At 47.6% G+C, this 16,354-nt stretch overlaps 1 long non-coding RNA gene across 1 annotated transcript; it reads left to right on the plus strand.

Annotated features, from left to right (window-relative positions):
• The first annotated feature begins 202 nt into the window (after window positions 1-202).
• Window positions 203-4,498, plus strand: LOC143441189 (uncharacterized). Its single transcript, XR_013108418.1, has 3 exons — window positions 203-782; window positions 1,857-2,056; window positions 4,134-4,498. It is a non-coding gene; the product is annotated as an uncharacterized LOC143441189 (long non-coding RNA).
• Window positions 4,499-16,354: the final 11,856 nt, after the last annotated feature.

Raw genomic sequence — 16,354 nt, forward strand, 5'->3', positions numbered from 1 at the left:
GTCCACACCTGATCATCTAAGTCTCTGGAAGGTCCATGTCAGAGCTCCAGAGGAAAGTGGCTGTTTTGTTGTAAGAGTGGGGGAGGGTCGGTTAGAGGGGATCAGATTGCTTACTCTGCACTAGGTGGTCCAGTTGTTCTCTCTGCCTTCTTCTTTGCCTTCCTTTGGTACCCAGAGACTAGGATTCTGCTCTCATCACCCCTCCAGCAATTTCTCCTTTACTGTTCTTGAGTTAGGAAATTTACTAACCGATACCAGACTTATGTACAAAGAAGAGCCCAGGTTCTTTAGGTATTTACGAAAGACTCTTTTATAGTTTTATTATTGTTCAAGCACAGAGTCCCCACCTTGAACTCCTATGTTTGCTTGACTTGCAAACTGCCTCAGCTTAGGAGGTCCTTGGCTGCCTAAGTCCTGGAAATGGCCTGGAGTAGATTAGGTGTTCTTCTTTGATTCTTACTGCCCCTGTCCTGAACAAGTAGGAGATGGTGAAGCCATCTTTGTTGTCTCCCCCCTCAGAAGAGGGTGGCAGGGATAGGAATGCAGGGTGGGGTTAGATGGGTCACAAATTGCTAAGGGACAAGGGAACAGCTTGGCCACACAGATAGTGTGCAGGTGACTGGGGAAGGGATCACTGGCTTCTCTTCACTCAGGTGATGGCTAATGTGGATGAACCACCGGGAGCCCAGGGAGCCCAGCCAGGACCAGGACAGGGAGTTGGTTTCTTCTCAAGGCCTGATGCATGACTAGCACCAGAAATGACATGGACATTTGGAGTTGGGGTAGGTCAGCCTTTAAATGTCCCACATACCACAGCAACATACAATGACTTCTCTCAATATACAGCCAGGCACGGACACCATAGGGATACTTTTCTATAGATGGCAGTGATTTGTCAGGTGGAAACACTGACAGCAGGCATTGGTAGGAAATCCCTTTCATGATTTCCCCAGAGAATCTCTGACTTTCACCCTAGTGACATGTGCTACTCAATTGTGACAAGCACATGTCTGAGCTTGGACACCTTGACCCCATTCAGAAACCAACAACCCCCTACACTGACAATCACACCTCTCATTTGGAAGATGAATGCGCCTGACAAGTTTCTAAGCAAGGAGATTGTGCACCACTCACGTGTGCATTCACTAGTACACAGGTCTCCACAATTCACGCTCACGTGTAAACACAGACGTGTGAACCAATACTGCATACTTGTAGGCTCAGACCCATGTGCCCCTTCTGCACCCTGACATATATAGTTAGACACACATACCCAATCTGTCCACTCTCATGATGCATACACAGACATTAGTGCCCACTAATGTGTTCTCAGACACACATGTATGCTCCTACACGTGCACCCATTCTGAACCTTTGCATGCACGTATTGTCACATGTACCAATTCTCACTCTTGCATGTGTAGGCACACACTCCCATTCTCCACACCTGCATACATACTCAGACATACCCACCTACGCTGCATACTGAGACATGTGAAATCACTCATCCTAGCACACGTGTGGAGAAACCCTGAGTCCAGGGCTGAGGCCTTACTCTCTGTCATTTTTGCAGTTACAAGGGCATTCTGCCTCCCTACTGGGTCCCTGCCAGCAGGGTCTTGGATGATGGATTTGGGGGGTGAGGGTGGGGGCGGCAGGACAGGATGGATGTGGAGGGATTTGGGGATGGGGAGGATCAAGTGAAAGGCAGCCAGGCACTTGTCAGCCTGGGTCCACTTGGCCCTTCTGAAGCATACAAGTCCATAGCCTATGAGACTCTTGTTCAAGTGAATGCTGGAATGGCAGGTATCCCCATGAGATCCTATAATACACTGTGACCCTGTCTTCCCTGTCAGGTGCAGGAGCTCTACTGAATGGAAGGTTATGGCTACTCTGGAACTCTCATCAACAGCTCCCAGACTCCTTCCCCAGAGGGCTGGTGTTTGACTCGATCTCTGGGAACCTGCTGAATGTCTGCTCTCATGGAAACGCGCTGCCGAATGTCCATGGCTTCATCTTCCTTTTGGAGTAAAGGCTCAGGAGGCAGAGGTAGAAGGTGAGATGAAGGGGAGACAGCTGGAGGAAAGAGGGACTATGAGAGGAGAGTGGCTCTGGAATAGTGGTGGGAAAGAACGGCCAAGGTCTACAGGCCTCTCGGGGAGGCTCTGAGTGGTGTGTGTGTGTGTGTGTGTGTGTGTGTGTGTGTGTGTGTGTTCCTTCCACCTCCCTGCAGGGCAGAGATATGGAGCTTCTACCCCAGCAAGCTCATTCAGAGGGTCAACTTTTCTTGCTTCCATGTACTCAACATGCCCTTTCCCCTGACAGGTGAGGGCCAGTTGGGAACAGAGAGGCGGTCCTCAGGGCTCTGGCCTGGTAGACCGCTGACTGTCCAGATTCTCCCTCCCAGAGACCTCTATGCCTGTCTGGGGGACTCCAACTGTTCCCATAACAACAAATGTGTCCTGACTCACTCGTCCAGAGCTGGAGGGGCTCCAGGAGCTCAGGAGGAAGGCCTCCACTGCAGGGTGGCCTGTAACTTTGTGGACTCCAAGGGTGGCTCTCAGCACAAGGTGAATTTCTTACCCAGATGTCTGGGTCATAGGCCCAGGCTGCCTCCAGTGAGGCTAGAGGGATCACGTTGTATAGAGAGGTCGCATGATACAGCCCTCAGTGTCAGGAGCCAACAAGCTAATAACTAGCAGACGATCTTTCTGAAATGAGTCTGCCTTGGATTAATCAATAATCCATGACAGACGTTCTCTGATAGGCAAGGTCCAGCGAAAACCATCGTAGAAAAGATTCCTGCTATTAGTATGCCTTTCCTATTATTATTATTAAACATATATGACAATCACTAGGTATTAGGCCACATTTTTGAGCAGATCTCTGCAGAACAACGAAGATATACTGTCTTGTAGTGACAAATAGATAATTTCTTAATTCTTAATGATGATTCTATAAGAATTCCTAAAATTACACCAGTATTTATTAAGTTCTTTTATAGTGGGACTGCTATTAGGTCCTTTCTGATAATCAACACTGCAATGAGAATTCTGCCAGTCCTTAGTGTCACTTCGGATAGTAAGCAGGCAGTCTACGACTCAGAGCACATTCCAAGAGGTTGTAAAACCACTAACCAAAGGTCATAAAAAGGGAACTGAGGATTTATTATAGGTGCTAGGACAGAAGATAAAATATTGACTGGGTTTATCTCTATAAAACTTCACAGCCGGGCAGTGGTGGCACACGCCTTTAATCCCAGCATTTGTGGGGCAGAGGTAGGTGGATTTCTGAGTTCAAGGCCAGCCTGGTCTACAGAGTGAGTTCCAGGACAGCCAGGGCTATGCAGAGAAACCCTGTTTGAAAAACAAAAACAAAAACAAAAACAAAAACACAACAACAAAAACCCCAAACCAACCAAACAACCAAACCAAAAAAAAAAAAGTCACTAATAACTTATGTTTTATAAAGTCTCCATGAACCTGTGGAGCTGTGACAGACGTTGAATGTTTAGCCAGATAATTACTCCTAATGGATATGCATGTAAACATTCACTGTTGTAAACTTCTTATTCGACTTATGATTTGGATATGTGTGAAGTTGTGATGAACTCTTTTAACTGTGATCCTATTCTGAAAGCCGTATCTGTGCTGAGGGCAGAGAGAGGAGCTCGAACGCCCCTTGTGCCGCTCAGGGTCATCATGATCCTAAGATTTTCTCTTTTCTTAGAGAGCTTCCATAGGAAACTTTTTACAACTTAGAAGTAAATGCTAAACTCACTTTTCAAAGTGTTCCTTTTTCTTCCGTTGGCTTCAACCAGCAGGCTGAAAGGTAGAGCCACAAAGGCTATTACCTAATCCCCTGCTGTTAGGCTGCAGGTGTTACTTGCTTAAGCCAGCAGCTTTTAGCACTCAGAATGAGCAAGAAAGATTTTAGGACTTTTTAGACGTTATCATCACTTTCAGTACAGTTAAAGAGCTAGAACGTCTGGAGACCATCGGTCTTTAAAGCCACACCAGAGTCCCATTCTGTGTCTCATTTCAACCCGATCCGGGCTAGCAGGCTCTCAGCACCTCAGGGCTCATGAACACTTGCACCCCCCTCATTCTTGACTCTGTCCGTCTTTGTTTCAGTGTGACACTGGCCATCACCATGGGAACCTCTCTGTGCCCTTTGAAGCCTTTTCCAGGATACGACTGATGCCATGTCCGTCTGTCAGTGAGTGGCTGGCATCACAGGACCCCTGGTTGGTCTGTTCTTGGTGCTCCTGAGCAAACCGCAGACCTCCTGTTCCCACAGACCTTACCCCATTTTCTGCTGAGGACTTTGGTCCATGCTTTCTTGGCCAACACCCAACACCCATGCCTTGGATGTGGACATGCAGGCATGTGGGTATGCATGCATGTGTATGTGTGCACACTTATGTACATGCAGGGGGATGGAAATACTTAAAGAAAATACTTTGAAGGGTTTGAGACATATGTGGAGAAGGACGTGAGTGGCCATAGATCACAGATTCTGACTGGCTCATCTCTGTTTCTCCTCCCCGTTATCTCCCTCAAGGCTTACACAGATCTCTGGCTTTATACTATGGAACCTAGGTTGTAGGTGACACCCAGGACTTGAAAGCCATGAAAGGCAAGTCAGCAGATTCCCTGGGAGGCCCAGCACTGGGAGGTTGGGAAATCAGTGCTTTGCCCCAGGCATGCATCCCCATCTTGCTGGGTAAGAGGAATGTAGTTGGGAAAGTGCTTTCGGCCACCAACAAACTACAACTGTTCTGATGTGAGTTGGTGCACAGAAAGGAGGGGCCCTGGTTTTCTTTATGGCCCCAGGGGACACTGAGACACTTGGAGGTGGGGAACAAAGGTCTTCTTACCCTCATCACCTGGCATTTTGGGTTCTAATTTCTTGGCCTTTCAACCCTAATTTTCCTACCATCTTGTGCCTGAGAATAGGGAGTGATGTAGTGGAGGCAGAGAGAGGGTGGACGCCCTCTGGCCTAGCCTAGCTGTGACCCTTGATCCTGGCCCTGCCCCTACCTGTTTGCTGTCTCTTGGGTCTGAGGAGTTGGGGGAGAGGGGTATGAATGTGGAAAGAGCAAGAGAGCCAGCCTCTCCCAGTCCAAGCTTTGTCTGAGGAAGAGGTATATGAATTGTCATTTCCAATGGGTAGGCCTCTCTGGAGTCTCTAAGTGAGTGGGGCAGGACCACCTACATCCTCCTCAAAGACCTGTTAAGAGGCAATAATATATTTGGGGGAAGCTGTAGGTGTGGTAAGCAGGTCCAGGAGATCAAAGGACACACCTTGAGCCATGGGCATTATCAATATTGCTAACTGGGTGGTGACCATGATTCCATGTCCTTGGGGCGCTTCACTGAGTAGTCCTGGAAGCTCGCCTCAGAGTTCACATGAAGGAAATCCTCTGCCTCCCCCAACGACCATTGGTTATTTACTGTCTGGCTTGGCTGGGGTGCTGTGGATAGAAACCTCCTGGTTCCTGGGCCCAGGGATGTCTCATTAGACTCTCATTAGGTGGGCAGGCAGCAGCCAGCTCACTTCTTGGACTGTGTATGCCCGTACATACTTCCCTGTTTCTTTTTTTTTCTTTTTAAAAGATTTATGTTATTTTATTTTTATGTGTACATTGTAGCTGTCTCCAGACACACTAGAAGAGGGCATCAGATCACTTTGCAGATGGTTGTGAGCCACCATGTGGTGGCTGGGAATTGAACACAGGACCTCTGGAAGAGCAATCAGTGCTCTTAACCACTGAGCCATCTCTCCAGCCCTACTTCCCTGTTTCTGTACCCTACCCCACAGGTGGGGGCCCATAATCTGGGGATCCTACTTTGTCCTGATTGTGGTAAATACATAAAAGCCCCACTTTCTTTGTTTCTTTTCTTTCCTTTCTCTCTCTCTCTTTCTTTCTCTCTTTCTCTCTCTCTTTCTTTCTTTCCTTTCTTTCTTTCCTTCCTTCCTTCCTTCCTTTCTTTCTTTCTTTCTCTCTCTTTCTCTCTTTCTCTCTTTCTTTCTTCCTTTCAGAAGAGACAGTCCTAAGGCAGGTCCACCTACACATAGTAGTAACAATTGTTGACGTCTTGTGTTTCATGGACGGGAGGCTTCCTGACTTTAGATTTTACCTTACCTATGGATGTTGCTGGTTCTACTAGTTGCCGGTCCCTGGAGACAGGGATCCAGAAGACTACTTTAGGGCCTGGTGACATCCTTCCTCCATCACTGCCATACTAGTCCTACCACACAGACCTCCCTACCCTCTCTGACCAGGGATGGCATGGGTCTCTTGGCTCAGGGCTCCCTCAGCCCCTCCAGGACTCCAGAAAGCTCCATGTGGGTACCTCCACAGGTCCCCACCAGTCCTGTGCTGTCTACTCTGGAGGTACCAGCTTCCATCAACACCCCGTGACTTCCAGCCCAGGGCAGAATGGTGAGCAAGCATTCGTCTTTCTTTGCTGAGGCAGACCCATCAGACATAGTGTGTGAGTGTCTCAGAGTTTGTGTCTGTGTTTGTGGGGTGTATGTGTGTAGATGACAGGCATTCTTTATACTGGGTACCTCATATTTGGGGACATTGCCAAATTTAGAAAGTGGCAGGACTGGAGTACTTACTTGCCTGGGAATTCCTGAACTGTCCTGGGAGCTGAACATCTGGGTGAAAGAGAAGGATGAGCCAGGAGGCTGCCATGTTTCTGTCTTCTGGAAGGAAATCTCAACTACTATGTGACATATGGAGATCTAGTTTTCTACACAAGGAAGCAGAGACCTAGAAAGGTTAAGAAGTTTGTCCAAAACCACACAGGTAATAGGGATCAAGCTGGGATTAAGGTCCCCATTTTCTGACTTGAGGTCCCCAAATGATTCCCAGAGTGGGTTTTCTTTCCCACCCTCCCCACCTGCCCTGAGGATTTAGTGTGTGAAAGGTATACTTTCTCCTCCATGAGAGAGCAGGGCTTGCTTGCTTTGAGTTCAAACAATTTCAGGTGTGCCGTTAGCTCTGTTGGGTCTGAGTCATTGACTTGTGACTTTTGGAAGGCTGGCCACCTGACTCTGGCCACCTTCGTCACACACAGCCCGTGTGGGTCCTCTTTGCTTTGGGTTTGGTCTTATCTGACTGAAGGGGGTGATGGACGGATGTTGTGGCTGGAGTTCAGAGTCCTCTGGTTGGGGACTGACCAACAAAAACAATCAGAGACAGTGGGTAACCCAGTGTTACTCACCATTGCTGTCTCCTGACACTTCTTCAGAGTAGTCAAAACATCCGGAGAGGCTGCATACACACCCAGCAGACCCGTACAAGAACACGAACTTTCCCAAGGGTGGTCAGGATGAGGGAATGAGGGCTGGGGTCCTAGCACACAGAAAGCAAGAGGGTGTATTTTGGATCAGACTTCCCTAGAGACCCCACTGAAGCCTCGTGGGGCTCACTCATGCCCACTTTATGCTTTCCTAAAGCCCTTCCTGCTAACCCACTGGGCACAGACTTAGGGGCCTGTCTTCTCATGCAGGTGCACACACAGCCCATGGGTGTGCCCCTCCTTAGCTTCCCTCCTCTGGCGCCCACTCCTCATGCACTGTATCCCCTAATGTTCTGTGTCCCCTTCCCATATGGGTCTGAGGAAGGTTATACTCTCTCCTCTCCGGGATCACGTTGCTATTTTTGAAGCAGGAGCTTTGGAGCCGTTATGGACTACAAGCCATCAACTCTACTAAGAAAGAGATGTGAAGTGCTACGTGACGAGTGAGGAGGGGTAAACCAGAGAGGAGACGAGCGAGCCTTCCCTAGCCTGTCTAGATCTAATTTTGTCTCCATTTATGCCCAGTCATTTGATTTTCCCCAGCTTTGCCTAAGTGCCTCCTGACCTTGTCCTACAGCGCCCTCTGCCGGCTACTAGTCTAAATGACAGTAGCATGCTCTAGTGGACAGGTTGCAATCAACCCTGTTTCTGGGACTCTCTCTGGCCCCTCAGTCCTTACCATGAACACTCTCCAGACATGCCTGACTGCTGAACTGTGGCTCATGCGGCTGACTAGATAGCTGTGATGAATATCTGGGGTCATTGGAAAAGGAGCCCAAGAAGATGGGATTCTGGGTCAGTGACCTGATAGGTCTTGGGAAAAAAGAAAAGAAAATATTCCCCTGTGGCATACTGAACAGTGAACTTGGGAGATTCCCACAGACCATTCAGGCCGTGAGTTACAGAAAAAATATGGCAATCTTAGGCTCAGCTGGATCTTGCCAGAGACTTATAAAGCTTTAGGCGACTAGAATGTAGTCACCTGAGTGGTCCCTTGGTCTGGTCAGGTAGGCTGGCAAGAATTGGTTCAAACCAGCTCTCTATAGTCGGAAAACAGGATTGGGAGGAGCCCAGGGTAGTGACTGTAGGGCTAGGCCTGTGGGCCTTGCCTAGTCCTCTGCTGTGTTCAGCCATGGCTGATCACTCTTTTGAGCCAGGCAGGTTACACCGGGGAAAGGCAGGAGCAGAGCCCGTGCAAAGTGGAGAGGTATACTGTCTCTAAAACTCTATACATGGTGCTCGTCAAGCATGTATGAGGTCCTGGGTGCTAGCCCAGCACAGAAAAGAAAAACTATAGAACAAGTGCGGATCCTATCACAGTGTGCCGAGGCAGGAGAATTGCAAGTTCTAAGCTAGTCTGGGCTACATAATCGAGATCCTGTCTCAAAAAAAAAAAAGTATATATATATATCCCAAAGAAACAAAACAACCAATCAACCAACCAGCAACCAACCCCAAATACCCAAACTACTCATATGCAGCCTGTGGTTTTAAAAAGAGGCAACTTCTTCCCTGCAGGTAGATCTGATCCTCAGTTTCTAGAGTGTTTGGACATGGGCAGGCTTGTTCCCATGTGTGTGTGTGGGTCACCCTCAGGGGGTACGCTAGGGGCACAGGTGGTACAGGAGGGTCTGTTTTGGATCAGACTTCCCTAGTGGCCCCACTGAATCCTCTTGGGAGTCATGCTTACTCTGTGCTTCCCTTAAGCCTACTGAGCACAGACTCAGGGGCCTGTCCTTTCACGCAGATGCACACACAGCCCACGGGTGTGCCCCCTCCGTCCTTCACCCTCTGGCTCCCACTCCTCATGCACTGGGCTAGGGTCTGTACTCACCATGTTTCCCTCTGGCCAGCAGGTAGCCCAGGAGCTGGACCTGTGCTGCATCGTCAGGGGCAGCCTTCCACTGAGGCTTCCCCAGACCCTCTTCTCCAGCCAGTGGATGCACTATGCAGACCTCCAAGCCACCACCTGCCTCAGTGCCCTCACTTTACACTCAGCTTGCTATTTCAGGCTGTCCCTGAGCTGGTGAGTCTCTGCTGCATCTCTCTGAGTGGCTCTGACTCTCCACTCAAGTAGCACTCAGTCTCCCTACCCCTCAGGACTTTGCAAGGTCCTTAGGCACATTAACCAACTTCTAGACACCACGCGGTCAAAATCTTTCAGATGCTTGCTCACAACTCTTAAAAACAAACACAAGAACCAAAACCAGGAGTTGGGATTGTATAGAGACGAGCATTCTTCCTCATGGTTGACTTTACCCCCTGCTTTAGAGTGAGCTCCTGCTATCTGGAGACAATGCCTGTAGTAAAGGAAGGAGCACCGCTCTTCCCTTAGCAAGCATCCAATGACTTCTGGGGGCCAAGCAAGAGATGATTCACGAGAGGCTGTGGCTGGTTCTCCTCTGGGAGACCCTAGGTTAACCCCTGGGTTAAACTCAGGAAAGTTGGATGGTCCATAGTGCTTGTTGGTCCACCCAATGAACCCCCTTATTTTTATCCTGTAAGATAGAAACCTAGGTTAAAGATCTGGGCTCAGAAGTAGATTTGGGGGTTTTCCTGGTGTCTGCTTTTCCCGCCATTCTCCTGTGCCCCAGATGTCCAAGAGGGGACTATTGAGGGCTGCAAGCATATGCCGTGTCGCCCACACTGTACCCCCTCTCTTTGATGGGCAGTGGTAGAGAGTTCTTGGCAAGGCTGACAAGCCCAGGGACATTTGTTAGGTGTCATTCCATAAGCAAGGGAAGGAAAGACAGGTCTAAGTGACAGGGGGAACAATGAAAGAAATTTGACCTCTTGACCTGGGGATTTTGAGGAAATGAAGCTGCTAGAACTTTCCTTGTTCTTTGCACTTCTGTGGGCTCCTTCTGCAGCATCCTTCTGCGGCCAGGAACCAAGCACTGTGGGTGTGAGATTGCATATTTCAGAAGCCTTGGGGGTTCATCTACACCCATGTTCATCCCAACAGATGCCTCATGAGTTGCTTGTGGAGTAAGGATGGGTCAGTGGCTACCATGGGCGAGAGCAGCAGTGACCCACACAGAGGCATTGGGAAATTCACAAAGACTTCTTGTTTCCAAGTACAGGAATCCATATTTATGTAGCAATATAGACAACTATAAATTGCTTTCATTTTAAATTTCCCTGTTTGATTTTGATTAGAGAATTATATTGATTTTTTTGAATTATGGAGATAATGATATTGTTTAAGAATTCCAATTCAGGTTAGTCGAGATTTTGCTTTCAAAATTAGGGACATTTGGGTTTTTGGGGCCATAGGATCTGCTCAACAGTTAACTGTTGGTGTCCTTTAATCACCCTTTACGGATAGCTGTTGGTTGGTCCATCATCCGAACCCATCCACTGTGCTCTGCAGGAGAGGGTAGAGCATGCGCTCTCCTGAGTTTTAGGTGCCAGGGGTCAAGGAGGAGGTGATCCTTTGACAGCAGCTGAGACTCCTGCTGTCATGAGGGACCTTATTTCCACCCTGACACTTGTGGGGCTTACTTGCTATAATGTCCTGTCAGGTCCTCTTCTGCTGGGTGTGAGCAGTGTGTGTATACTGTGTGCCAAGCGTCTCCTGCTTGGAGGCGGTGTGAACAGGAAGGAACTGTAAAGTAACCCTGCTCGAAAACAGCAGAGCAGTCGTAATGGTGAACCTGGGCTTTGTCCATCTTTTTGCAACTGACTTAATCCTAGACATGTGCTGGCTAGACATGGTCCTGGGCATCATCCATCACCTGCTTGAGACATTTTCAGATAACTAAAAATGTATGGAAAAAGAAAAGCATTGAAGACTTTTTGTTGCTTTTTTTTTTTTTTTTTTTTTTTTTTTTTTAAAGACAGGGTTTCTCTATGCATCCCTGGTGTCTTGGTACTTGCTTTGTAGACCAGGCTGGCCTTGAACTCATGGAGATTGGTCTGCCTCTGCTTTCTAGAGTATTGAGATTAAAGGCATGCACCACCACATCTGGCCACATTGAAAACTCTGAATGAACTGATTTGGAGCCCGAGAATTCTTTCCAGGGTGGTATAGCTGTTACCTTAGACGACATCCTTGGTGGCCATTGAACCTTTTGAAAATGTGTGCAACAAGTAGAAATCTTCTAACCCAGCTCTTCCAAGGTTGCATCATGTCCGTATATAATTTTATTTCTAAATATATCTTTTAAGACTAGCATTTCTGTGAACTTCGACTATGTTTCAAAATTTCTAAAGCCTACTGGGCTGGATTGTCTTGCTAAACTGGATTGGATTGCTCATTAACTGTCCTGTCATCCTGAGTCACTGTGACAGATGACTCAGACATGTGGCAGAACACAGCAAAACTCATCTGATAACTGTATTATTTTCATAGAAGCCTCTCACGCAGCCCTGGAGCTTGGGGTTCTGAGTCCTGACTTTCATTCTTTCCCACTGTTCAGTGTCTTAGTGGAGATGACTGCTATTATGTGGTGGCTCAGACTGACCCTGCCTATTGGAGGCGACCAAGTGGACCTTTGAAGGGACAGGTCTGACAATGTAGCTCTCCAGGTTCACTCTCAGGAAGTACGAGCATTTAGAACCAGGGTGGATGAGAGCACAGGCCAAGCGCTCAGGCAGTTCCCCTTTCCCACCTCCCGTGTCTTCCAGAAACACCCAGGTTTCGGCACTGGTAAGGCCTCTCCTCAGACTGCTTCTGGGCTCCAGATTCTATAGGGTCACACTATTCAGGCGTAGGTCAGGTACCACTGGCTTTGTGTCTTTGGACACTAATTCATTCCTGAGGGGCTAGAGATGTTTCTTCAGTTAGATTGTTTATCCCTTAAGACCCATACTTTTCTGGAAAGGTCCTGGAATGCACTATAAAGCCAATATTACAAACCTCACAGAATTTCCTTCCTGGGCAAAGGACAAAGGTATAAACCATCAAAACACCTGAGGGGCTCAGGGAAGGAGAAGAAAGGGAAGAGGAGGGGAACAGGAAGAAGAGGAGGAAAAGAGAGGAGAGGTGGCAGAAGGGCCTTCATACACTGCCCAGGCTTTCCTAAAGCATCCCCCACAACTCTCTAGCTATTCCTGTTCCTTCTTAAGGCTTCAAGGCATACTGCTACCCTGGCTAGACTTCTGTGTCCTCGGCTTCTGACCACAGATGGCTCTTGTGGGGCCTTAAACATGTATTTGTGACTCTGATTACAAGTCCACCACTAGCTCCTCAGATCCTTGGGGTCAGGCCATTTTGGCCCACCATCCTTATCTGCAGTGCCTGCAGCATCCTGAGTGTTTTACTGAATAAGAAGTTGTTCCTCTGGGTTGCCTTGAAGAACTGCAGGGGAAGGGGTGGAGCAAAGGATATGGAGTAAGGGAGAGGAGTTGGGAACAGGCTATGAAGTTTCAATTTAGGAATTTGTCCTTAGGAACTTGTCTGGGGCAGGATAGGTGGGACAGAGACTTCAGCTTGAGGCTATTTGCTGCAGGCTTTAGTTTTAAACCTGACGGTACCTCATTTATCTGTACTTTGGAGATGCATGACATCACTCCCAGGGATATGTGGCAGATACTGGCAGTCATCTCTCACACACATACATACACTTCAAGTTCATAGATTGACAGACATTGCCAAGCTTTCTTTGAGGATGAGTAGGGACATGTGACCTTCTTTTCCTCCTTCCCATGGCTAGAGCTGGTTGTGACCTGACTTTGGCCACCTCCATCAGGCTCCCAGACAGGAGGCAGAGCCCCAGGATGGTTGTAGACCATGCCTGGAACCGTCTGAGTAACACACACTTTCACTGGGCCTGCTGATGTGAGAGCTGAGTTGCAGCAACCGAGTCAGCACTTTAATTCTGGCCCCATATCTCCAGCAGCTTGAAAAGTGAATGGCCTCCCAGATTAAATGACAGCACTTCCTCCATCAGTGACTCTCTTTCTACCCCACCCACTTTTGGTGTGTGTGTGTGTGTGTGTATGCGTGTACATGCATCTGTGTGTGATATGCATAGACATGTGAAGGCCAGAGAACCTTGAGTGTCTGGCACTATCACTCTCTGTCTTTTTGACAGTCTCTGTGGCCATCAACAAGTCCCAGAGATCCTGCTGTCTCTGCTCCACACAACGCCGGGGTTACAGGTGCACTTATGACTAAGCTCAGCTTTTCTTTTCTGTAGGTGTTGGGGATCTGAAAGCAGGTTCTTATATTTATGCGACAAGTGTGTTCACACTGACTCGTCCTCTAAGTCCAGGTGGCTTTCACTTGCTAAACTAGGAACAGCTCAGACTTTCTCAGGTTTGCTATTTCCCGACCATCACTCTCTCCCTCCCCTGTGACAGCTGGGTGTTGAAAGTTCTGGACCTGGAACCAGATGGCTCGGAGGTAGATTCTATTTCATCACTTACTGTCTCTGTCTTACTTTTCTATTGCTGTGACAAAACACCACAACTAAGGCAACTTACAGAAGACATCATTTTCTAAAAGGTTAGTGTTTCAGTGGGCATGTTCATGATCATCAAGGTGAGGGGGTCATAGGAACCATCAGGCAGCCACCACACTGGAAGCGTAGCTGAGGGCTCACATATAATCCACAGGTGGGAGTCAGAGGGACAGATGAACTGAGAATGGCATGGGCTTTTGAAACCTCAAAGCCCACCCCCGGGATACATTTCTTCCAACAAGGCCACACCTCCTAATCCTTCCCAAACAGTTCCATCAACTGTGGAACAAGCATTCAAATACACGAGCCTGTGGTTTATTTGGTATTTTAAAAAAAGATTTATTTATTTTTATTTTATGTTTATGGTTGATTTACCTGCATGTATGTGCCCACAGAGGCCAGAAGAGGGAATTGAACCTGGGACCTCTGGAAAAGCAGTCAGTGCTTTTAACCCGAGCCATTGCTCCAGCCCAGGCCTCTTATTCAAAACCATCACATTGTCTAACTGTTGCTTTCCTCTCTGTGTCACAGTTAGTGAGAGGTATAGCGAGTGGATGTGTGGGGAGCAAACACTGAACCAGGTCTCTGTCCAGTGTGTGTGTGTGTGTGTGTGTGTGTGTGTGTGTGTGTGTATGTGTGTGTGTATGTGTGTGTGTAGCTCCATGCACAGCATTAGCCATATTCATGCTACTGATATAATATGATCTCATTTCTTTTGTGCTGGAAGTGTTTTCTAGGTTTTGTCTACACAGTAAATAAGATGCCTAACCTTATGAGACCTTGGATTTGCAACTTACGTTTTCAGCACCTCCATTAGTGTGTCTCTTTCCAAGTGAGCATGGGAAGGGTATTTCATGGTTCTGACTCAGGCATGACTCCCTCTTCCAGTCCATGTCCCTTGACATGGCGATGCCGGACTCTCATTGTTTAGGTGTGGGTCACATGTACACTGCCAGTAGAGTCCATTCCTCTTAAACCATTTAGATTGGAGATGTAAAAGGCGACTGAGAAAATGGAGCTCTTAGAAATAACATTCAGTCTTTTCTCGTATGTGGACAATTCGGCAGAGTTTTTTGGCAGCAAGGACTGGTGAATGCATCTCCCCCTTGTCTTCTGGCTCAGTCATTCTGTACAGTGATAGAGTCACTCTGTAATAATTTTCTCTAAAAAGCCATCCCTTAATCCCATGAGCTGCACCTACACAGTGGCCCACATTTCTGTCACAGTTCCCCATAGACTCACCTCCCAGGTGGTTAAGGCCTCCTTTCTTCTCACTTTCTCCCTGCCCCTCTATCAGGGAAACATCCATTTAGTAATGAGAACTTTTAAACAAACATCTAGCAAGTGGTTTGCTGCAGGCTTTGAAAACACTCCAATTAGTTCTCTGGAAATTAAACATTTTCAGATACTAACAGTTCAACCCACACCGTACTATCAGTATCTGGGAGGGATGGCCAGACATCTTGCAAGGAACTGGTGATAAAGAAATTGCTTCAGCATCAAACAATGGTTCTGAGAAGTGAAGCCAGTGCTAAATCAAGCTAATCCTCAGGCCCAGGCAAGTGAGCCATTCCAGAATCTGGCACCGCAGGCCCCATCTCAGGCCTGTGAGGACTGAAGCTGGAGTCAGAGATTTGAGGCAAGTTCCTTCCTCGCTGGAGGGCCTGGCTTCAGACTCTAGCTCACTGATTTTAATGCTTCTGCAAGTCTTGTGGTCACTAAGCAACCGTCTGAGCTGGCTGCATTCATTCCTGCATGCTTGGTGGGGATGGATATCCGTTTCTCACAGAGGACTCAGTCTCTGGCAGGAAGACTTTTTGGGTGAGTTTGATGAATCTTGGTGGGATAAGCCTGATCTTGAGAGATGGATCTGCTTCCCTCAGCAAAAAGCCCACCTCCTCGTGAGATCATGCCTGATCCTTTATCCAGGGTAATAATGCGCCTCTTGGGGCATCCCTCAGTGTTTTCCCAGAGAAACCCCTATGTCTTACTAAAGCCGTCACCTCGATAATAAAGAGACAACAAGCAGAGATGAGCAGATATTCAGTGGTTTTTATTTTAGATAGTACTTAGTAATCATATTAACAAAGCTAAGATTTAAAAATGTGCCAATTAGACTTTTCTATATGTTATATTTACAAAACAACTCTGTTTTTCCTTTCTAAGAGCAGTTGTCCAAGGTGCAGACAAAAAAAAAAAAAAAAAAAAAAAAAAAAAAAAAAAAAAATCCCCTGCCATAGTCTCTGGGGCTCACATGGCCTCCTCAGGTTACCAGTCCCCTGGCAGAGAAAGGAATAGATGCAGCAAGTGCTGTCCCCACATTTGTCTTTACTTGAAGCATTTCTCAGTAACAAGTGAAAGGAGGATTGGAACTACAGCCTGCGCTGCCGCTTCAATCCTGGATTGGGCTTCACTAGAGGAGATCCACCAGAGAGAACAACCATCACCCTCATCTTTAGGGTCTGTGATGGAAGTCAAAGGCCTCCACAAATATCTTCTGGGATCTAAGTGAAGATGTGGCTAGCATAAATTTCTCTGTAATGTATGGAGTTTGACTTTCCAGCCTGGTGAGCTGGTTTCAAAAGTCAAATCTTTGTATTCTAGGAACCTGCCCTCCAGGGTAGGGTGGAT

Source organism: Arvicanthis niloticus, chromosome 2 (genome assembly GCF_011762505.2).
Source record: "Arvicanthis niloticus isolate mArvNil1 chromosome 2, mArvNil1.pat.X, whole genome shotgun sequence".
In the NCBI taxonomy this organism is placed as follows: Eukaryota; Metazoa; Chordata; class Mammalia; order Rodentia; family Muridae; genus Arvicanthis; species Arvicanthis niloticus.